Source organism: Pleurodeles waltl, chromosome 4_2 (assembly GCF_031143425.1).
Source record: "Pleurodeles waltl isolate 20211129_DDA chromosome 4_2, aPleWal1.hap1.20221129, whole genome shotgun sequence".
NCBI classification, from domain to species: domain Eukaryota; kingdom Metazoa; phylum Chordata; class Amphibia; order Caudata; family Salamandridae; genus Pleurodeles; species Pleurodeles waltl.
In genome coordinates, this window is record NC_090443.1 from 27,382,488 (window position 1) to 27,406,592 (window position 24,105).

The window sequence follows — 24,105 nt, forward strand, 5'->3', positions numbered from 1 at the left end:
ATTTGTTGGCAGGCAAAACCGATTGATGAGGCGCTGCAGTATGCAAAATACTGCAGTGATGAGATTGAATTGAAGAAGAAAAGCTGCAGGAGAAAGCAATGGTGATGCAAATAAAGGCAGCTCAGACAGGAGTGCAAGGAGCTTTAGTACCACCGATGCCGCCACAGCAGAGAACTGTTATGGTCGTGGAATGGACATGATGCGAGGTCCAGATTTGGGTACTGTAGTGGTTCAGAATGACATGCAGGGGATGAAAAAGATGTTACTGTGTCATTTGTGCGGAAACGTGGGACATTGGAAGTGGGAGTGTCCGTTGATGGCGCAGAATGGTGTCGTTCAGCAAGGTGGTGATGTCAGTACATTTCAAACTGTAAAAGTCCCAAGAATGAAAAGACTTAGGCCCTCATTCTGACCTTGGCGGGCGGCGGAGGCCGCCCGCCAAAGTCCCGCCGTCAGATTACCGTTCCGCGGTCGAAAGACCGCGGCGGTAATTCTGACTTTCCCGCTGGGCTGGCGGGCGGTCGCCTTCAGACCGCCCGCCAGCCCAGCGGGAAAGAGGCTTCCACGATGAAGCCGGCTCGGAATCGAGCCGGCGGAGTGGAAGCTGTGCGACGGGTGCAGTTGCACCCGTCGCGTATTTCACTGTGCGCAGCAGACAGTGAAATACATGTAGGGGCCCTCTTACGGGGGCCCCTGCAATGCCCATGCCAGTGGCATGGGCACTGCAGGGGCCCCCAGGGGCCCCGCGACCCCCCCTACCGCCATCCGGATCCCGGCGGTCGGACCGCCGGGATCTGGATGGCGGTAGGGGGGGTCGGAATCCCCGCGGCGGTGCAGCAAGCTGCGCCGCCGTGGAGGATTCAATGGGGCGGCGGTACACTGGCGGGAGCCCGCCAGTGGTGCCGGTCCGACCGCGGCTTTACCGCCGCGGTCGGAATCCCCATTGGAGCACCGCCGGCCTGTCGGCAGTGCTCCCGCGGTCCTCCGCCCTGGCGGTCAAAGACCGCCAGGGTCAGAATGACCGCCTTATTCTTAATGTTCAGAACCGAGTGCAGAATTTCCAACCCATGCAGCAAGAGCAAGTGCCCCGTGCACAACTAACACAGTTGCAACCGATACCTCAAGCCCCGATGGAGCAGCAACAGGTAATGCTTACTCAGCAGGTCACAGGTCAGAGACAATACAGAAGTAATGACACAGTACACCAATTTCCATTTTACAGTGAGGATGAAATAAACGAAGAATGGATTAGTGACAGTTCGGATGAAGGACCATGTATGCTTGCAGCATCCTTCAAAGTAGATCAGAGAGGACCATTTGTGAAGGGAAAGGTGATGGGTTACAAGGTTTCATTTTTGGTGGACACAGGAGCTACACATTCTACAGGAAGAAGTGTGGAAGTCCCAAATTTACCTATTTCAGGCAGAACAGTTCAAGTTGTGGGAGTGGAGAACAGACAGTTGACAAATCCAATCACAGATCCAGTGCAGGTTGAGATTGGTATTTACCAGGGACTATATAGGTTTGTAGTGTGTGATTCAAGTCCAGTATCCCTACTGGGAAGAGATTTACTGTGTAAGACAAAATGCTCCATTAATTGTTCAGACACTGGAATAGAAGTACAAACTAATAGTGATGATGATGAAGAAGAACAGGTAACTGAAACAGTGATTAGCAATGCTAGTGAGGAATACCCATTGATTGAGTTTTTCCCAATGTTTACTGTGAGAGAATTGCATGCGGATTTACAGGGAACAGTAAAGGAGATGTCTGGGATCTGACAGGTAAAGAAAGTGGGTTTGATTAAAGGAGTGGAACCGATTAAGATCACTTTGAAGCCGAATGCAGTATTCCCGCAACTTCCACAGTATAACACGCCACAAGATGTTCTGATGAAGGTAGTGCAAATTATAGGAGATTTTCTAAAACAAGAGATTTTGAAGGAAGTGTTGAGCAGTCCATGTAATTCACAAATAATGGGCTTAAAGAAGCTGTGTGGGAAAGTGCGCAATGTGCAGGACTTGCGAAAAGTGAACAATCTGGTGGTCAAGTGTTGTCCAGTGGTGCCAAATCCAGCAGTGATACTGTTTCAGATTCCTTGCAATGCAGAGTGATTCACAGAGGTTGACTTGTCACAAGCTTTCCTTTCCGTGCCTCTTCATGAGGATAGTCAGTTTCTTTTTAGTTTCAAATTCCTAGACAGAGTCTACAGCTGGTGCAGGCTTCCACAGGGGTATACGGAGTCACCATCACTGTTTAATCAGATATTGAAAAAGAATCTGAATTCATTGGAATTACCATACCAATCAACTCTAGTGCAATATATTGATGATTTGCTGATTGCATCCAAAACAAGGGACAAGTGTAAGTACGACTCGATTGCCCTGTCGAATCATTTGGGAAATTTTGGACATAAGGTGTCACCTGTAAAACTGCAGTATTGTCAGCAATCAGTGAAATACCTGGGACATCAGATTGAAAAAGGGTTGAGGAGAATCTCCAGGGAAAGAATTACCATGATATTGCAGAGAAGTCCTCCGACTTCGCAGAGAGATGTCAGAATGTATCTGGGAATGGTGGGGTATTGTAGACAGTGGATTCCAAACTTTGCTGAGATTGCGAAACCCCTACAGCAGTTAACACATAAGGAAGTTACAGATCCTATTACCCTAGATGAAGCTCAGATGAAAGCGTTCACTGAACTGAGAGAGAGTTTGTGCAGAGCTCCAGCGTTGGGAATGCCTGATTACACAAAGCCATTCACATTGTTTTGTCATGAGCGTGATGCTTGTTCTTTGTCTGTTTTGACACAAGTCCATGGAGGTGCTTATCGCCCAGTAGCCTATATTTCAGCTACCTTGGACTTGGTAGCAGCAGCTTTACCAGGTTGCCTGCGCGCAGTAGCCGCAGTTGGTCAAAGTCTTTCTCAATGTGAGGGGGTAGTCATGGGATACCCTTTGACAGTAAGGGTACCACACTCTGCTGAAATTTTATTGACAAGGACGAAAACGCAATACTTGACTGGTGCAAGACTGACAAGGTATGAGACGAGCATATTGGGTGCCCCGAATGTAACATTGAAAAGATGTACAGTGCTGAGTCCAGCGACATTGCTTCCAAGTGATACTGTTGAAATTGAAAAAGAAGAAGAAATTTAGCATGATTGTCTTGAAGTAACTAAGCTGTGTACAAAACCAAGACCAGATATCAGAGACACACGTTTGGAAGAAAATGACCAAATTGTCTTTGTTGATGGTTCGTGTCTCAGAGATGGAACAGGGACAGTGAGAGAAGGTTATGCAGTATGTACAATCACAGGCACATTAGAAGCTTCCTGGCCTCAAGGTGTATATTCTGCACAAGTGGCAGAGTTGGTAGCTCTTACTAGAGCCTGCCATGTTTCTGCGAGACTAAGAGTCACAATCTATACAGACAGTCAATATGGATTTGGAATTGTTCATGATTTTGGTCAGTTGTGGTCGCAAAGAGGTTTCTTGACTTCTACTGGAACAATAGTAAGAAATGGTGACAAAATAAAAGAGTTGTTGTACGCAATCCAGTTACCTGAAGAAATTGCAGTGGTAAAATGCAGTGCACACCAAAAGACGCAGGATTACATTTCATTGGGAAATGGATATGCAGATCAAGTCGCAAGGTTTTGCGCATTGAACTGTATATCGTTAAAAGACAAGTGGGAATTGATGCCTGAGGAAGAAAATAATTGCACAAGGTTTGCCTTAAAGGTGATTGATACTATGGAGGAGTTGAAAACATTGCATGAAAATGCAGCTGAGGAGGAGACTTTGGGAGACTTTGAATGACTTTGGGTAAAATTGAAGTGCATTCAAAAACCTAATGAAATTTGGATTTCTGGGGAGGGTCAGATGATGTTGCCCAATAGTTTATTGTCTCAGATGGTACGCTGTTATCATGGGCAGGCACATACTGAAAGAGATGCCAAGGTTGTTCAAGGTTGATTGGTTCAATCCTAAATTCAGGCAAGCAGCAGAGGCAGTATGTCATCGATGTGTAATTTGTCAGCAACTAAACGTGGGAAAAGGGACAGTGGTGAATTTGAGCTATATCGGAAGAGCAGAAGGTCCATTCAGCAGAATGCAATTGGATTTCACTGAGATGCCTGCATGTGGTGGTCTGAAGTATGTGTTGGTGATTGTGTGTGTCTTTAGTCATTGGATTGAAGCATATCCCGCACAAAGGAATGACAGACTCACCGTAGCAAATCTGTTCCTTAGAGAGTTAATACCACGTTCAGATTTCCGATCTCTTTAGAATCGGATAGGGGAACTCCCTTCAATAATGAGGTGAATAAACTCTTATGTGCAGCACTAAACATTGAACAGAAGTTGCATTGTAGCTCTCGCCCTGAAGCATCAGGACTAGTGGAACAAATGAATGGTACACTGAAATCAAGAATTCCCAAGATGTGTGCCGCTACAAATCTGAAATGGCCAGACGCATTACCTTTGGTGTTGATGTCAATGCGAAACATACCTGACAGAAAGACAGGGCTGTCGCCCCATGAGATCCTCATGGGCAGAGCAATGAGATTGCCAGCAATTCCAGCCAATGCACTTGTCAATATTACAGATGATATGGTGTTGGACTACTGCAAAGGCCTGGCCGATGTGGTTTGCTCTTTCTCTCAGCAGGTGCATGCCACTACCCTGCCACCCATCCCTGACCCAGGCCACAATCTGAGAGCTGGAGATTGGGTCGTCGTTAAGAAACATGTTCGCAAGTGCTGTTTGGAACCGCGTTTGAAAGGTCCCTACCAGGTGGTGCTAACAACTACGACAGCTGTAAAGTGTGCAGGACTGCCGAACTGGATACATGCAAGTCATACAAAGAGAGTGGTGAGCCCGCAAGAGCATGAAGAAGTGTTGTTGAGAGAACCAACAACAGTGAAACAAGTGGCTACACATGAACCAGAACAAGAGCAAGCTGAACCTGAGGTTGAACCTGAGCTTGTGGAAGATGGGTCTATCACCCCTGTCAGAGGCGAGAGTGAAGAATAACAGGACAGTGTGCAAGAGCCTATCTCAACAGAGACAGCAGGAGAACCAAGCACAGCAGAGGTTCTCCCAGAAGCAGACGGTGCTGAAAAGCAAACAGAGCGACTGCCAGATCAAGAGGGTGAAAGAGCTGAGACGGATCAAAGCCAAAGTGATTCAACTCCTCTTGAACCCGTTGCAAGTCCATCAAGAGAAAACACCATAGAGAAAGAAAAGGAAAAAAGTCCAATCTTGAGGAGAATACTGACAGAAGGAACAAGAAAAGGAGATAATTGGCCTGAATCACAAATTGGGAAAAAGAAGGAATTGGTTATAAATGATACAATAGAAGAAGAAGTGGATACTACGAGAAAGGAAGAACTGAGTGAAGGAGAATTAGGTGGTGAATGAAGGTTGAAAAGGAAGAGAATAGCAAGTCGAAGATACGCAGGTCCTGAGTGGGCATATGCAGCTACCAATGAATGGCAACACGAGTTTATGTCGTTTTGTTTTGATAGAGAAGTTCAGAGTCAGTACTTTGATGTAACCTGAAAGCGATCAAAAGACTGAGTTGTTGAGCTGATCTAAAGAGAAACTGAAAAGAGAGACTGTTGAAATAAAACCGGAAAAGACATTGATAACCTGTTATGACAATTGAAACCAGGATGTGACAAGCTGCTAATCGATTTTGACAAAGGAAAGAGGGTTCCTGGGTATGAAACTGAACTGTGAGAAGAGAGATATTTTCTTCATTTTGATACTTCTGTTGCACTTTATCAAAGAGTTACTTCTGCTTTTTGATTCTTTACAGATCATGGCTGACTTAAATAACCAAGTAAGGGATGTTAGGTATTGTAGGTATTTGAGAGGTTGAGTAGCAATTATGTGTGGAATAATGTTTATAATAATGATTGTGGGAATGTCTATTCATGATATGAAAAAGGCTACTATTGTTTCTGTTCCTGAAACTATTACATTAACAGCTTTAGAAAGGTTTAAATGAGATGAGAAATACTTGCATGATTATACTGATGCACAAGGAGAGCTCTCTTCTAATGTATTCTATTGCTTGTTGAGTGTGTATGTTGAGACGATGGATGCAAGGAATTGTCTTGTGTGAACGCAGATTCCTTCCTCAGTGGAAGAAGGGGTTACGTATCATAGTCTGCCATTAAGGTATGTCATAAGCTGTAGTTTGCTACTAACAAGATTCTATAACCAAGAATATATACAATACTTTTACTCTAATTATGATTTGGTGTTTTCTTTTGTTCCTGTTATTAGATATCTAAGTAAAATAGCTAAAGAGCATGATGTAGTATTAGTTAGAGGCTTCTTTGAACCAACATTAACGTTTGGCACCGCATACGCGCACAAGAATAACTTGACATGTTTACTTACACCATTAGAAAAGAGCTTTATGGGGCATACTAATGACAGAAGAAAGGCATAAAAGGAGAAGCTAGAGAAAGGATTAGAAAAGAGAACTTATAAGAATGATTATGCTTACACTGCTATTAAAACGCAAGGGAAATTAGCTTTAAACGCATTACATGTAGGGAAGCTTTGTATATATAGGCCAAAATCACGCACTGACACTTTATTTGTGGGTATGAGTGAATGTAGGCATGTGTTTCTGTTCCAGAGTAAAGGGACTTTTATGTTGAATGGTCAGGACCCTGCGATTCCTGGGATCTACTATATTTGTGGACTTAATGCTTATTACCATTTTCCTAGAGGATGGTATGGGACATGCTATTTGGGGATAGGTTTCCCTAAAATTGATCAGATAGAAGACTTAAAGAAGTTTCCGAAAGTGACTGAATTACATCATCAGCGACAGAGGAGGGAAACCTCTTCTGCAATTGTGGGAGATATTTATGGTGCAGTAATTCCTTCTGTAGGAGTTATTTTGAATGCAATCAAGATACGAAAGTTGTCTACTATTGTGGATAACATGCTGACGAATTTTACAGGGGCAATACTCCTGTTAGATACTGAATTAGCTGTGGATGGAGCTATGACGCTTCAAAATAGGCTTGCTTTAGACATATATTTTGCGAAAGACGGGGGAGTCTGTAGGATTATTAATGATAGGCATTGCTGTTCATATATTCCCAATAATGATAAGGAGATAAGAGACTTACTTACTAATTTAACTAATTTGAGTAAGGATTTGAAAGAATTGAAGAAAACAGGGATTTGGGAAAAGGTTGGAAAAGGATTTGCTTCAGTGGGTAATTGGTTTAGTCAAATTTTTAATGGGGTATTATTAAAAATTGTACAGGAAATATTGCTTGTATATTAGGATTATGGGGAATATGCAAATTATGGCAAAGAATAAAATTAAGGCGATCTAAAAATAATCAGAGGAGGGAATAACAACCTAGAGGAAGAATCTATAGGGAAAATTTAAGAAGAAGACAAAATTACAGCAGAGACGGAATTGTGAAGTGTTGGAAAAGAAAGGTGTAATGACATATTTAGTCATCAGGGGAGGGACTGTTGAAGCAAATATGCTAATTAGAGAAATTATTAATGATGTTTATGTGCTTAATAATGAAGAGTGTGTAGAAAAATTTATTGTATAGAAAATAATGTGCACGTTTGTAAATGTGCCTTCAAGGCATGTCAGCCATGTGTACGAGATTGTACTAATATAACTGGAACTGTATGAAATAATTAAAATATGTGAAAAATGTAGTAATATGTCATATTGAAATGTATAACCTATGTTTTACTTTAATTTGTAGTGTTAACTTTGCTGAATTTAAGGCCTAGTCTTCCTAGGCCTCGCACACTGAGAGCGAAAATGATAACGGTGTATTGTAAGGAAATGGCTCCCTGTTGCAGTTACCCCCCACTTTTTGCCTGATACTGATGCTGACTTGACTGAGAAGTGTGCTGGGACCCTGCTAACCAGGCCCCAGCACCAGTGTTCTTTCACCTAAAATGTACCATTGTTTCCACAATAGGCACACCCCTGGCACACAGATAAGTCCCTTGTAAAAGATACCAGTGGTACCAAGGGCCCTGTGACCAGGGAAGGTCCCCAAGGGCTGCAGCATATGTGGTGCCACCCTAAGGGACCCCTCACCTCACACATGCACACTGCCATTGTAGATTGGGGAGAAAAAGGCAAAGTCGACATGGCATCCCCCTCAGGATGCCATGCACACAAAATGCTGCCTGTGGCATAGGTAAGTCACCCCTCTAGCAGGCCTTACAGCCCTAAGGCAGGGTGCCCTATACCACAGGTGAGGCCATAGCTGCATGAGCACCATGCCCCTACAGTGTCTAAGTCTATTCTTAGACATTGTAAGTACAGTTGTGCCCATATTAAGTATATGGTCTGGGAGTTTGTCAAAAACGAACTCCACAGCTCCATAATGGCTACACTGAATACTGGGAAGTTTGGTATCAAACTTCTCAGAATAATAAACGCACACTGATGCCAGTGTTGGATTTATTTAAAAAATGCACACAGAGGGCATCTTAGAGATGTCCCCTGTATTTTACCCAATCCTTCAGTGCAGGACTGACTGGTCTGTGCCAGCCTGCTGCTGAGAGACGAGTTTCAGACCCCCTGGGGTGAGAGCCTTTGTGCTCTCTGAGGACAGAAACAAAAGCCTGCTCTGGGTGGAGGTGCTTAACACCTCCCCCCTGCAGGAACTGTAACACCTAGCAGTGAGCCTCAAAGGCTCAGGCTTCGTGTTACAATGCCCCAGGGCACTCCAGCTAGTGGAGATGCCCGCCCCCTGGATAAAGCCCCCACTTATGGTGGCAAGTCCAGGGGAGATAATGAGAAAAACAAGGAGGAGTCACCCACCAGTCAGGACAGCCCCAAGGTGCCCTGAGCTGAGGTGACCCCTGCCTTTAGAAATCCTCCATCTTGAGTTTGGAGGATTCCCCCAATAGGATTAGGGATGTGCCCCCCTCCCCACAGGGCGGAGGCACAAGGAGGGTGTAGCCACCCTCAAGGACAGTAGCCATTGGCTACTACCCTCCTGACCAAAACACCCCCCAAAATTCAGTATTTAGGGTTCCCCAGATCCCAGGAAATCAGATTCCTGCAACCTTAACCAGAAGAAGGACTGCTGACCTGAAGCCCTGCAGTAAAGACGGAGATGACAACTGCTTTGGCCCCAGCCCTGCCGGCCTGTCTCCCAACTTCGAAGAAAACAGCAACAGCGACGCATCCAACAGGGACCAGCGACCTCTGAAGCCTCAGAGGACTGCCCTGCAACCAAGGACCAAGAAACTCCAGTGAACAGCGGCCCTGTTCAACAATCTGCAACTTTCTTGCAACAAGAAGCAACTTTGAAGACTTCACGTTTCCCGCCAAAAGCGTGAGACTTTCCACTCTGCACCCGACGCCCCCAGCAGAAAACAAACACCTCAGGGAGGACTCCCCGGCGACTGCGAGCCCGTGAGTAACCAGAGACGACCCCCCTGAGCCCCCACAGCGACGCCTGCAGAGAGAATCCAGAGGCTCCCCCTGACCGCGACTGCCTGTAACAAGGGACCCAATGCCTGGAACCAACACTGCACCCGCAGCCCCCAGGACCTGAAGGAACCGAACTCCAGTGCAGGAGCGGACCCCAGGTGACCCTCTGCCTAGCCCAGGGGTGGCTACCCCGAGGAGCCCCTCCGTGCCTGCCTCCATCGTTGAAGAGACCCCTGGGTCCCCCCATTACTTTCTATCTAAAACCCGACGCCTGTTTGCACACTGCACCCGGCCGCCCCTGTGCCACTGAGGGTGTACTTTCTGTGCCTGCTTGTGTCCCCCCCAATGCCCTACAAAACATTCCTGGTCTACCCCCCGAGGATGCGGGTACTTACCTGCTGACAGACTGGAACCGGGGCACCCCTGTTCTCCATTGAAGCCTATGTTTTTTGGGCACCTCTTTGACCTCTGCACCTGACCGGCCCTGAGCTGATGGTGTGGTAACTTTGGGGTTGCCTTGAACCCCCAACGGTGGGGTACCTTGGACCCAAGTTTGAGACTTGTAAGTGTTTTACTTACTTGTGAACTTAACCTTTACTTACCTCCCCCAGGAACTGTTGATTTTTGCACTGTGTCCAATTTTAAAATAGCTCATTGCCATTTTTACCAAGACTGTACATGCTATTGTGATTATTCAAAGTTTCTAGAGTAGCTAAGTGAAATACCTTTCATTTAAAGTATTACTTGTAAACCTTGAACCTGTGGTTCTTAAAATAAACTAAGAAAATATATTTTTCAATATAAAAACCTATTGGCCTGGAGTAAGTCTTTGAGTGTGTGTTCCTCATTTATTGCCTGTGTGTGTACAACAAATGCTTAACACTACCCTCTGATAAGCCTACTGCTCGACCACACTACCACAAAATAGCATTAGAATTATCTCTTTTTGCCATTATCTTACCTCTAAGGGGAACCCTTGGACTCTGTGCACACTATTTCTTACTTTGAAATAGTATATACAGAGCCAACTTCCTACACGTATGTAGAAGGTACGACCCGTCCTTGACTCACCCGATGTTAAAGTTGTTTAACTAGAATGTTCTGCAATGTACTGGCGAACAGGAGATGATGAAGACAATTTGATACAATTATGTGTAGAGTAGGCTGAATGTACTTTCCCAGGACTTGAACAATGAAGGCACTGACTGAAGAAGAACATGCAACAATTTTGATACTGAAGAGCCAGATGATGAGGCCATGTATAGCGGACCAATCAGCATCTTGTGAACGGACTGATATTGAAATTGGTAGATTTGGTAAACAAATACTATAGGTTAAAGTCATGTCTGCTGATTGACTGACCAATTAGGAATTAGGGGGATGGACTGGAAGGCCCTAATAAAAAGTCATAACAAAGGGCTAAAGAGAGAGATGCGGGAGAATTTAGGAGATGCGAGGGAAGAATTGATGACGTCAGGAGACGCTGCCCCAGGTTCTGTAATTGGGCTCATACTCTGTGAGCCTGATGCGTGGCTGACTAATTGATGACCTGAAGACGAAGACTGACTTGTTGCTGATCCATCCTGGATAGGTAGCTATGAAAATGTGACTGACAAATTTGTGCCTTTTCTTCTAGGTACCAACTGCGCTGATTATGGAATTCTCACTTAAATAGATCTTTTCCAAATTAATGTTTTTCTCTAAATTGTTTTTGCATGGAGGCCCACATGCTGATGCTAATCTTGGTTAGGTAGGCTGTTAAGGGTGACGTTGACAGTGACAATTGACTGACGAGCTATTTGCTGAACTCTGCTATTAATTGTGGTATTCTTGGCATATGTAGGTGCATTTACGCATATGGTTTTCTTCAAATTATGTTATGAAGTTTTCCATTAACGAAATAATAATTGAGTGGATTGAATAAAGGTTGAGCTAAGGATGATTTTAGAACTAATTAATAGGGAAATATAAATTGTTTAACTCGTTACCAAGTTGTGGGTATTCATAAGAAAGATGCTTTATTAATGGTAGTTTATGCTGATTATTGTTGTCGTCAATGGTCACTGCATGACTAGGATACTCCATGCAATTCAAAAGCTTCATCGACCTATACGTGTCCTCTTGTAAGTTTACTTATTAAGGACCAGGCGCGCTTGCAGTACCTTATGGTATGGTGGTCTGCCATGGTATGGTATGGTTTCATATGGAATGGTATGGTGTAGTACTGTATGGGATGGCCAGTCATAGTACAGTGTGGTGTGGTATGGTATGGCCTGTCATGGGATAATATGATAAGACTTGGTATGGTATTACATGGTGTGGTATGAGATGATGTGGTGTGGTATGGTATGGCCTGACATTGAGTAGTGTGGTACTATATGACATAGTACTCTATGGTGTGATTAGGTATAGTATGGTGTGGTACGGTATGGCCTGCCATTGTACAGTTTGGCATGGCATGCTATGGTATGGTCGGTCACACTGTAGTATGGTATGGTATGTCCTGTATCCGTATGGTATGCTATGGTATGGTATGTCCTGTCATTGATGTATGGTATGGACTGTAATTGCATAGCATGGTATGGTACGGCCTGTCATAGTATGATATGGTAGGTCTTGTCACTGTATGGTATGGTATTGCCTAACATTGTGTGGAATAGTGTGGTGGTATGGTTTAGTATGGGATGGTATGGTATGGTAAGAGAGGGAGGTCAAAAGGAGCAGGGTCAGAAGCAGAAGGTGGGAGGGAGGGGATTTAAAGGCACAGGGAAAGAGGGAGCGAGGGAAACACAAAGAGCATCATGTCTGCAATTCAACTAACACAACAAAAGTTCTTATGATACGGCCTGTCATTGAGTGGTATTGTACAGTATGAAATGGTATGGTATCGAGTGATATGGCTTCTCACTGTATAGTATGGTTTGTTAAGGTTTATGGTATGGTACAGTATAGCCTGTTATTTTATGATATTGTATGATACGGTGTGGTGTGATATTGTCTGCTTTTTTATGGTATGGTATAGCCTATCATTGTATAGTTTAGATGGTATGGTAAGGTTTGGCCTGTCATTGTATGGTATGCTATGGTATGGTATTGCATGGCATAGCAACTGAGAGAGAGGTCAAACGCCACAAGGGCAGAGGGTGGGAAGTATGGTGCTAAGGCAAATGGAGGGAGAGAGAGTAACACAGAGGAATATCATGTCTGCGATACAACTAAAAGAAAAAAAAGTCTGTATTGTATGCCTGTCATGGTATGGTGTGACATAGTATGGTGTGGAATGGTATAGTATGATATGGTATGGTGAGACACAGCTTGTCATTGTATAGTATATTTTTTTATGGTACTGCACGGTATAGTATAGCCTGACAATATAGTATGGTATGATGTAGTATAGTATTTAACTGTTACTTCATGGTATGGAACAGTACGGCACTGCCTGTTATTGTATGTTATGATATGAAGTGGTATGGTATGGCCTGACTTTGTATAGTGTGGTAAGGTCTGTCATTGTATAGTATGTTATGGCTTGCCATTGTAAAGTATAGTATTTTATAGTATGGTATTATATGGCATGAGATGGTACAGCTTGTTTTCATATATTATGGTATGTACTGCCTTTCATTGTATCATTGTCATTATATAGTATGGTTTGGCATAGTATGGCCAGTGATTGTATAGCATGGCTTGGTTTGGTGTGGTATGAAATAGTACTGTATGGCCTGACACTGTATAGTATAATATGGTATGGTATGGCTTGACGTTTTGGCTTGTCATTGTATAGTACGGGATGGTATGGAATGGCCTATCATTTTATAGTCTAGTATGGTATGGTTTGACCTGTCATTGTATAGTCTAGTATGGTATGGTATGGTTTGACCAGTAACAGAGAGGGATCAAACCCCACAAGGGGATAGGGTGGGAGGGAGTATGCAAATGAACATAGGGGAAAGGGGCGACATGAAGGAATAGCAAGTCTGCAATATAACTCAAAAGAAAACTGTAGTGTAAGGCCTGTCATGGTATGGTATGGTATGGCCTGTTATTGTATGATATGGTATGGCATGACCTATTATTGTATGGTATGGTATGGTATGATATGGTATGGTATGGACTGTCATTGCCTGGTATAGTATGGAATGGTATGCTATAATATGGCCTGTCATTATATGGTATGTCATAGTATGTACTGTTATTGAATGCTATGGCATGGTTGTATGTTATCGTATGGTATGGTCTGTCATTGTATGGTATACTCTGATATGGTGTGGTATGATATGGTATTTTGCAGTATAATATTGTGTGCTATGGTATGATCAGTGAAGGTATGGGATGCTATGATATGGAGTGGCATGGTATGGCCTGTCATTGTATCGTATGATATGGTATGTACTGTCTTTGTACAGTATGGTGTGGCTTGGCCTGTAACTTTGTAGTATGATATAGTATTATATTGTAAGGCCTGTCATTGTATGGTATGGTATGCAATAGTATGGCTAGACACTGTGTGGTATGGCGAGTTAATTGAAAAATAGGTCAAAAACTGCAGGGGCAGAGAGTGGAAGGGATGAATCAAAGGCACATGGAGAGAGAGCAACACGAAGGAAGATCATGTCTGCAATACAACTTAAACAACAATAGTCAATATGGAATAGCCTGTGATTGCACTGCAGGATACGGTGTGGAATGGTATGGTATAGAATGGCATTAAATGGCATGGCTTCTCATTGTATAGTATGGTTTGTTAAGGTATGCGGTATGGTATGGTTAGATATGGTATGGCCTAATATTGTATGGTGTAGTATGATATGGAATTCTCCGTAATTTGATTGTATGGAATGGTATGGCCTGGCATTCTAAAGCATATCACAGTATAAAACAGTATGTCATGGTGTAGTATGGTATGGTATAGCATATTATGGTATATGCTGTAATTGTATGATATGGTATTGTATGGACTTTCATTGTTCAGTATAGTATCATATGTTAAGGTCTGTAATTGTACCGTACAGTATGGTATGTTAGTGTCTGTCGTTGTTTAATATAGTTTATTATAGTATGGTATGGTATGGACTAACGTATAGTATGGTATTTTATGGTATGGTAAGGGAGAGATTGGTCAAAAACTACAAGGACAGGGGGTGGTAGGAAGGGGTGCAAAGGCACATGGACGGAGGGAGAGAGGGCAACAAACAATAATATTATGTCAGCAATAAAACTAAAACAACAAAGGTCCATATTGCATGACCTGTCATTGTATGGTATGGGTTGTCATTCTATTGTATAGTATGGTTTGTTATGATTTATGCTATGTTACGTTATGTTATGTTATGGTATGGTTTGGTATGGTATAGCCCCGCATTGTATGATATGATGTGGTATGGTATTGCATTGGCCATCATTTTATGGTACTGAATGGCATGGTATGGGCTGTCATTGCATATTACAGTATGGTATGGTATGGCCTGTCATCGTATGGTATGGTTTGGTATGGTATGACCTGTCAGTGTACAGTATGGTATGGTATAGTCTGTCATTATATAATATGGTATGGTCTGTTATCATAAAGTAGGTTTGGTATTGTATGGCCTTTCATTGTGTAGTATAGTATTGTATGTTATGGCCTGTCATGGTATAGTACAATATGGTATGGTACGTTATGTCCTGTCATTGTGTAGTACAGTATTGTAGGTTATGGCCTGTCATGGTATAGTACAATATGGTATGGTACGTTATGTCCTGTCATTGTGTAGTACAGTATTGTATGTTATGGCCTGTCATGGTATAGTACAATATGGTATGGTACGTTATGTACTGTCATTGTGTAGTACAGTATTGTATGTTATGGCCTTTCACTGAATAGTACAGTATGGTATGGTATGGTAGGGTAGGGCATGGTATGGTCTGTCATCATATAGTATCGTATGGTCTTTCATTGTATAGTATTGATGGTTTAGCCTATCATTGTATCAAACAGTATTGCATGTTATGGCCTGTCACTGTATGTACGGTATGGTATGGTAAGGCATGGTGTGGCCTGGTGGAATATGATATAGTATGGTATGTTATCATATGGTGTGGCCTCTCATGGTCTCCCTCTCTGGAGCCCTCCTATATCGCCCTCCTAAGTGTGACTCCCAACTCAGTGAATCTTTAACTAATGCTATCATGCCTCTTTTTCTACAATACTCTAACTTCACTGTGCTAGGTGAATGCAATCTACAAGAGTATGACACCCACTGTAAAACTGCTGAACAGCTGACTGAAGCTATGTCTGACTTTAAATTAGTCCCAAAAGTAGTTGGCCCCGCGCACAATGGTGGCCACACTTTAGATGTTATTTTTCCCAATATCCCTTCTTCGGAAGTGGGAATCTGGTTCCCTTAGCCTGATCTGAGGATCACCTAGTACCTCTTCACTTAACGTTTTCCCCTCCACAGGTATCCAAAAATAAGCAGGCAGCCATGAATCGATCGGCCCTGACATTCCATCTTTGACCCAGCCTTGAACATGTTATGCACTCAAGTAATAATGAATCAGTCACTGCTGTCACATCGTTTGACCTAGACCTCAAGGCGAACTTTGACAAAATAGCTCCCTTGAAAAAGAAATGAAGTAAAAGGACTTCCACCTCAGCTCCTTGGCTTCCTGCCATGCTCAAGGCTGAAAAACGTAAATGTAAAAAAGTTAGCGAGGACATGGCAATGTGACTTTGCAGAGGAGGACAAACTCATTTATTAAGCAGCTTTTAAACAAATAGGAAAAAATATAAAAAGAGCAAAAGCCAAAAGACTGCCTGTTTTAAACAAAAAATTGCAGATGGAGAAACCGTACCTAGAACTGTTTTTAAAATTGTAAACTGCTTTCCTGAATCCCAAAGTGGGAAAACAATCCATCTCATCATTACAGCAGTTTGTTGACAATTTGTCGCCATTAATTTATTACAAGAGTTGTAATATCTATTCTAAATTCAAGTACCACTGTTCTCCCATGACTCGACCAGAATCACAGGGCAACTTCTCAGGGCAAAGTTATCTCTACTTTTGAGAAGATACATCTGACAAACTCTGAAATGATAACTCAAAAAGCTAGATCTGGCTCCCCACTGGATGTATGTCCTCTGTATATCCTGAAGCACGCGGCCAGCTCCCTTAAACCCACAGATGAATTCCTTATTTAATCTTTCCCTAGACTCTGGCTTTGTGCCAACGAGTTGCAAAAGGTTGTAGAGCTTCTACTCATTAAAAAAGCCAATCTTGATCAGCTTAATCCAGGTAACTACAGACCCATCTCTCTACTCCATGTCCTAGGGAAAATGAACGAGTCTTAGGTCAATCACCAGATTACCAAATTCATTGACAAGACTAACTTTCTACGTCCCTTACAGTCTGTCTTCTGTGTAGGCTTCATCACAGAAATCAGCCCTCTTAGATGTAAAAGATTTAATCAAAACCCAGCTTGACCTAGGAAAGAAATCTATAGTAACACTGCTTGACTTATCTGCTGCTTTCATTATGGTGTCTCATAACATCGTATTACAGTGGTTGGAAAAAGCTGGCATAGTCAGCACCGTTTGGAACTGTATAAAAGTCTTTCTTTGCAGAAGAAAGCAAGCAGTATACTTACTATCCCTATACGGGATTCAGGGAGGTTAATTGTGGCATGCTGCAGGGATCGGCCCTCAGCCCGACTCTAGTTAACATCTATATAGCTCTTTTTACTTCCATTGTACAAGCATGGGGCCTCAATGTCGTGTACTGTGCAGATGACACTCAGCTGATGTATGCCTTCAATCACCAAGAGGTCTCTGTTAAAGCGAACTTCCAGGGTTGCCTTTTGTCAGTAGCTGAGTGGATGCACAAGAGCTACATTTGCCTTAATTTAGGCAAATCTGAGATGTTGTTCTTTGGTACAACTTCCATAATTGACATAACTAGAATCTGGCCAACTGAGATTGGAAAACCTACAGTCCCCACAGCTGTGGCAAAAGGTCTGGGTGCAAAAATAGACACAGCCCTTTCATACAAGCCTCCAAGTCAGGTCTACTGTCGGAGTCTGTTGCTCTTTACTGAAATCACTGAGAAAGACTCTTACATGTCCGCCAGAGAAGACTTGGAAGGCCAGTGCCCATACCTTAATTACATCAAGGTCTCCTCAAGAGCTGATCAACAGATTACAGTGGTTTCAGAATGCAACGGCCTGATTGGTTATGAATATTCCAAAATGAAACTCGATTCAGAAGGGACTGAAAGCCTACTATTGGCTACCCACAAGCCAACGAATAAAATGTAAAGCCCTTATGCTCACTTACAGGATGGTACAACAGACGGGCCCTGCTTACATTCCAGATAAGATCAAAAAGTACCAACCCATCAGAACCATTTGATCGGTAAACCAAAATCTGCTGTGCATCCCTAAGGTTCGAGATCAAGAGGTGGTGGCCGCTCCACTGCAATACAACTAAAACAAAAAAAGTCTGTATTGTATGACCTGTCATTGTACGGTATTGTATGGTATGGCCTATCAATGTATAGTGTGGTTTGTTATGGTGTGTGTGGTATGCTATGGCATGGACTTAAATGGTATGATACCCGAGAGAAAGTGGTCAAAAGCCACATGGTCAGAGGATCAGAGGGAGGGGTGCAAAGTCACACAGATGGAGGGAGAGAGGGCAACACAAAGAAATATCATGCCTGCAATACAATTTAAACAACAAAAGTCAGAAAATGCATGTGACTTGCGCACTCCGTATGGAATGACCTATCATTACTTTATGGAATAGCAAGTATGGTATGGCATGGTACCATATGGTATGGTATAACCTTTCATTGTATAGTATAGTATTGTATGGTATGGCCTGTCATTGTATAGTACAGTGCAGCAAATTAGGGACTGCCGCTGTATTGTACAGTATGGTGTGGCATTGACTGGCATTGTATAGTATAGTACAGCATAGTACAGTCTGTCATGGTGACCTTCCTGGAGAAATGGATGAGGTCAGAGGTCGCCCAGAGCAACTTCCCCCTTCTTTGCGTTGGAAAGGGCACATCGGGTGCCGGCGAGGCCTCTTCCTCTGGGCCCACCCCCACAAGCGGTGGTGGATAGGCTGTTGCATTACAGGGACAGAGACGTACTGTTGCTGCAGTGAGCCAGAGAAGCCGGGCCCTTCTGCGTTGAAAACGGAACAGTGACCCTCTTCCCAGACTTTACGGCAGAGGTACAGGCCAGGCGGGCGTCCTATGCGGCAGTGACGCGAGCACTCTGAGACGAGGGCATTCAGTACTCGCTCCTGTTCCCAGCCAGGCTGAGAGTTATCATGGAGGGACACACTGTCTTCTCCCAAACCCCTGAGGATGCATGGGAGTGGCTGGAATCACATAAAGCGGGAGAAGACCCCAAACCAAAAAGGGACTGGCGACACAGCGTGGACACAGGAGAGTGAGGAGACAACGATAAAGGGCCCTACCGAGCACTGGACTGACCCCATTACAAAAGGCGTTGGACAGAAGAGCAGCCCTAGAGGCAGTGGCGTCGCTGTGGAATTCTGACCTGAACGGAGACCCCAGCGGAGGGGACTCGGACCACCATACCCACTCTACAGACTCAGACTCGCACCATTCTGATGAGGCTCCAAAAGTGACCTCCCAAACAGCTGATCTGGGAAGATTTTGCCCTGGTGTCACCGACCACCAGATGAGGGTTTTTGTTTGACTTTGGGGCCATGACGGCCATGGACCCCCCCTCCAGTTTCTCGACTGCTACTATCCGAATGGCAAGAACACTATGGGGGTCATTCTGACCCTGGCGGCCGATGGCCGCCAGGGCCACCGACCACGGGAGCACCGCCAACAGGCTGGCGGTGCTCCCGAGGGCATTCTGACCGCGGCGGTTCAGCCGCGGTCAGAAAGGGTAAACCGGCGGTCTCCCGCCGGTTTACCACTGCCCGTTGGAATCCTCCAAGGCGGCGCAGCTTGCTGCGCCGCCGAGGGGATTCTGACACCCCCTACCGCCATCCTGTTCCTGGCGGTTCGGCCGCCAGGAACAGGATGGCGGTAGGGGGTGTCGCGGGGCCCCTGGGGGCCCCTGCAGTGCCCATGCCAATGGCATGGGCACTGCAGGGGCCCCTGTAAGAGGGCCCGCTTGTATTTCACTGTCTGCTTAGCAGACAGTGAAATATGCGACAGGTGCAGTAGCACCCGTCGCACCTTCCTACTCCGCCGGCTCGATTACGAGCCGGCTTCATCGTGGGAAGGACGGTTTCCCCTGGGCTGGCGGGCGGCCTTTTGGAGGCCGCCCGCCAGCCCAGGGGAAACCCCAAAATACCCACCGCGGTCTTCCGACCGCGGTACGGTATTTTGGCGGCTCCCGCCGGGCGCGCGGTGACCGCGCCCGGCGGAAGTCAGAATGACCCCTTATATGAGCTAACATTATTATTATGTTTGTTCTACATATGCTAGGCAACCAACAGTTGCAGTGTTGCCCTGGGGATTGCGGGTTGGGGATTGAAGTTACATGTTTTTGTTTCACCCAGGACGTTAGATATTGCTGAACCGAGGCTGACATTAGTGACTGGGGACCGAGAGGAAGGATGACTACCATTGGGAGGGGTGGGTGGGTCCCCCCCCCATATTCTGACTCCATCCAATGGCGGAGTACAAACTAGTAACCTGGAACATCCTAGGGATGGGGACTATTATCAAGCGCCACAAGATCCTGGCATATTTAAAAAGAAGAGGTGTACATATAGTACTATTCCAAGAAACACATATTACTTCTCGAGGGGTGGACAGGCTGTGACGCAGGTGGAGAGGGCAGATATGTGCCACTACATACTCAGCATTTGCACTGGCACACTGATATGGGTGAGGGCTGGGGTCCCACTTGAGGCCATGTCCATAGATATAGACCAGGAAGGCCTATACGTAATAGTGGAGGGCAGATTGCACGGACGACATGTAGTGCTGAGCTGTGTGTACACACCTAACCAGGAGCAAATCCCTTTCTTACAGACCCTTTCTGGGCATTTGGCTAGACCCTCGGGCGGACAGTTACTGATCCGGGGGGACTTTAACTGTGTTCTAGATATGGTAATGGATCGCTCCCTCCCTCCCTTGCCTGGTGCGACGGCACACAAGACAACAAAGGGCCTGAACAAGTGGGTAACACACTGAAGGATGTCTGGCGGGTTCAGCACCCTTGGGACAGGGACTATTCATACTACTCAGGCCTCCATCAACTTCATACTAGAATAGAATTGGTGCTGTGCACGGGAACTCTAACTTCCGAGATTGCCCAATCCGAATACCTAGGCCGAGCCCTATCAGACCACAGCCTGTTACTTATTACCTGGTGCTGTGCCAGAGTTAGGGCCTCCATCCCGATGTGGAGACTTCAGTCGATGGCACTAGTAGACCCGGTGTACAGAGAAGCTCTCAGGTCCCACCTCCTGGAGCACCTTAATATTAATATGTAGTCCACTACATCACAACACATAGAATGGGAAACTCTAGAAATAATGACACAAGGCTACTGTATGGGACAATCGGTGGGGATTAGATGAACCCCTGAGCTTGAATTAAACCGCCTGGAAAAGGAGATACACGACAGGGACAATGAACAGGGCGAGGACCAGAGGCCATGGCAACGACTCCTTAGTACAAAAAAGACCTACAATCACACCCACCTGTGCTGTCACAATTACCAGAAACACCTAACATCCTTGCATGCAGAGGAGGGTAGATCCGGCGGAAAGTTGGCATGGCTGGTGCGGCCCCGGTTGGGAGGGTGTCCCGATCACAAGTGTCTGTGGGACATATGCGGGTCATGTCTACGTTCCGTCCAACATAAATGAAGCATTTAAAACATACTATACGTTCCTCGACAGGCAACCTGAGGAAGGCTTACCACATTTGCTGGGACGGTGCTTACAGTTGCTCCCACTGAGAACTATAGCGCTTGCAGACAGGGACCCCCTGGGGGAACCGTTGACTTTGGATAAGGTCAAAACCGCTATTTCACAACTCGCAGCTGGCAAAACACAAGGCACGGATGGACTCCCTATGCAGTTCTATAAGACATATGCAGATATTCTCGCCCCCACATTAGTCGAGCTTTACACATAAGCATTCGAAAGGGGCATACTCCCTGCGACATTGAGGGAGGCACTGGTGGTCCCTTTACCCAAGACCACATCACGCGATGCCTCAGTGACCGATTTCAGACCCTTATCCATATTGAATTGCGATTTCAAGACCCTGAGCAAGGCTGTGGCTAATCGGCTGCTCCAGTATGTTCCCCACCTCGTACACGGGGATCAGAATGGTTTTATACCTGCGAGTAAACCTCCCTAAATCTTAGATTACTATTCTCACTTTTACACATGCCACACAACGAACGACACCCTGGAGCTGTACTGCTCTCGGTGGACCTTGAGAAGGCGTTCGACTCATTAAGCTGGGACTACCTGAGGGCAGTAATGATTCGAATGGTCTTGAGGGAGAAATGGGTACACTGGGTAGAGCTACTGTATTGCCTCCCAATGGCGAGGGTCCGAAGTGGCAGGGCAGTATCGGACAGCTATCCCATATTCCGAGGCACCAAGCAAGGATGCCCTCTCTCTCCCTTGCTGTTCGCTCTGGCCAGCGAGCCCCTCGCGGCTCAGTTCCAAATGGAGGGAAGCGGTAGGGGGATACAGTGGGGCTCTACAGACCATGTCATATCGCTCTATGCGGATGGCCTACTAATTTATCTGCGGGATGGTACATCAGGGATCCCTTGGGCACTCAATTTACTTGAGGAATTTGGTGGTCCATCCGGACTCAGAGTAAATAGGAAAAAGACATATGTCTTTCCACTGACCATGGATATGGAACACCCCTCTTCCTGTCCTGGTGATATTACATGGTGCCCCCCGCATATTCAAGTATCTGGCAATACAAGTGTTCCACGATCTACGAGACCTACGGGATGGCAACCTAGGTAAAACACTTCAGTCTTTAAGATCGTGCGTGGCATTTTGGCGCTCTCCTAGGCTCTCTATGATGGCCCGAGTGTCATTAACTAAAATGATTATGTTCCCCCGCCTCTTATACGACTTCATTGACCTTCCAGTGAATATTCCGGTGAGCTGGTTTAGGGAGCTGAATGCGCTCCTCAGGGGACTTCTCTGGGATAGGGCCCGACAGCGAACAGCTCTCTCCACTCTTCGCCACCCCACTGACGGAGATGGATTAGGAGTACCAGATTTTGAATTATACTACTTGTCCTGCCAGCTTCAGTGGGTTGCCAGGTGGCTTGCGGGTGAGAACTGGCTAGATCTGTTTACATCCCGGGGTGCCGTGGGAGGTGACCTATTGTTAGCGCGGATGCTCAGCTCTTGGATCAACCTCCCAGCACGGAATGTCATGCTTAGAGTAGCCTTCTTCTGCTGGAGAAGGTGTCTGAGACGCACGGGCGTACCTGTGGCCTACTCCCCTGGAATACAACTGACGGGGATACCCTTGGGGACACCGAACCGCACCCTATCAAGGAACCAGATGAGGACCTGAACCCAGGCAGGAGTGACGACCTTAGGAGACTGCTTCCGGGAAGGGGTCTTGCGCCAATTCACGGCACTGGTGGAGGAGAGAGCGGAGTCCCGGGGGGGCAAGTTCTTCTATACCAGACATTGACACATGATATACAGGGAATATGGCCTACGGTGAACACAGAGCTAGAGACGCATAGAATACTCCAACTTTTATTGACAATAGGGGAGGACACCCACTTGATTGCTAGGCTCTACAGGGCCCATAATGTGATTACCCTGGAGTCCCTGCAAACACTAAGAGCCAAATGGGAGGGAACAATAGGCAAGGAGTTGACGGACACAGAGTGGCAGAAAGTGCTAGCATACCCTCATAGGGTATCGCGTAACACACGTCTCCGTTATATCTAATACAATTATGTACACAGAACATACCTTACCCCTCACAGACTCAGGGTGATCTATGGTGGCAAACCCAGGGAATGCCCCAGGTTGCAATGCTGTGGATTCAAACCCAGACCACATGGTATGGGAGTGCCCTGAGATACAGAGGTGCTGGCGGGAGCGCTGGAGGCTTTGGGCGGTGCCCTTGATACGCAGTTTGACCTGGACCCTTCCTTCTGTCTGTTGGGATTACATGCTAGACATGCCTCCAAGAGAGTTGGAAGCAGGTTCTTGGAAATGGCCTTGGTGTTGCTCAGGCGTCGGATTGCTATGACCTGGAAGTCCCCTATGGACCCAGCCCTTGCAGACTGGAAACTGGATGTATCAACCTGGGCCCTGTACGAAATACACGCATTACGTAGGGAGGAGGCCCGGGAGATGCGCGCACATCCTATTGCTCCATTGTGGACTGAGGCAGAGACGAGAGGTGGGGGGTCCTGGATACTGGAGAGGACATGCCCTGCTAGTGCTGGGCTATAGACCCACTCGATGGGGAGCGAAGATATGATGAAACACATGCCTTGCAACAGAGAGGTCTCGATATTCCAATCACAAGAGGTAGGGGGCAGGGGCCACTGCTCTGACACCAATACACATGTACTGTATCCACTGATTCAGCGGGGATGGTGATTGGGACTGCCCCAGGGGGCCCCAGCTCCTTTTCTGGCACAGAGGAG

At 45.6% G+C, this 24,105-nt stretch overlaps 1 protein-coding gene across 1 annotated transcript in view; it reads right to left on the reverse strand.

Moving 5' to 3' along the window:
• Positions 1-24,105, reverse strand: part of LOC138292090 (uncharacterized) — a 148,691-nt gene that overhangs the window by 34,602 nt on the left and 89,984 nt on the right. The window lies entirely within an intron of this gene.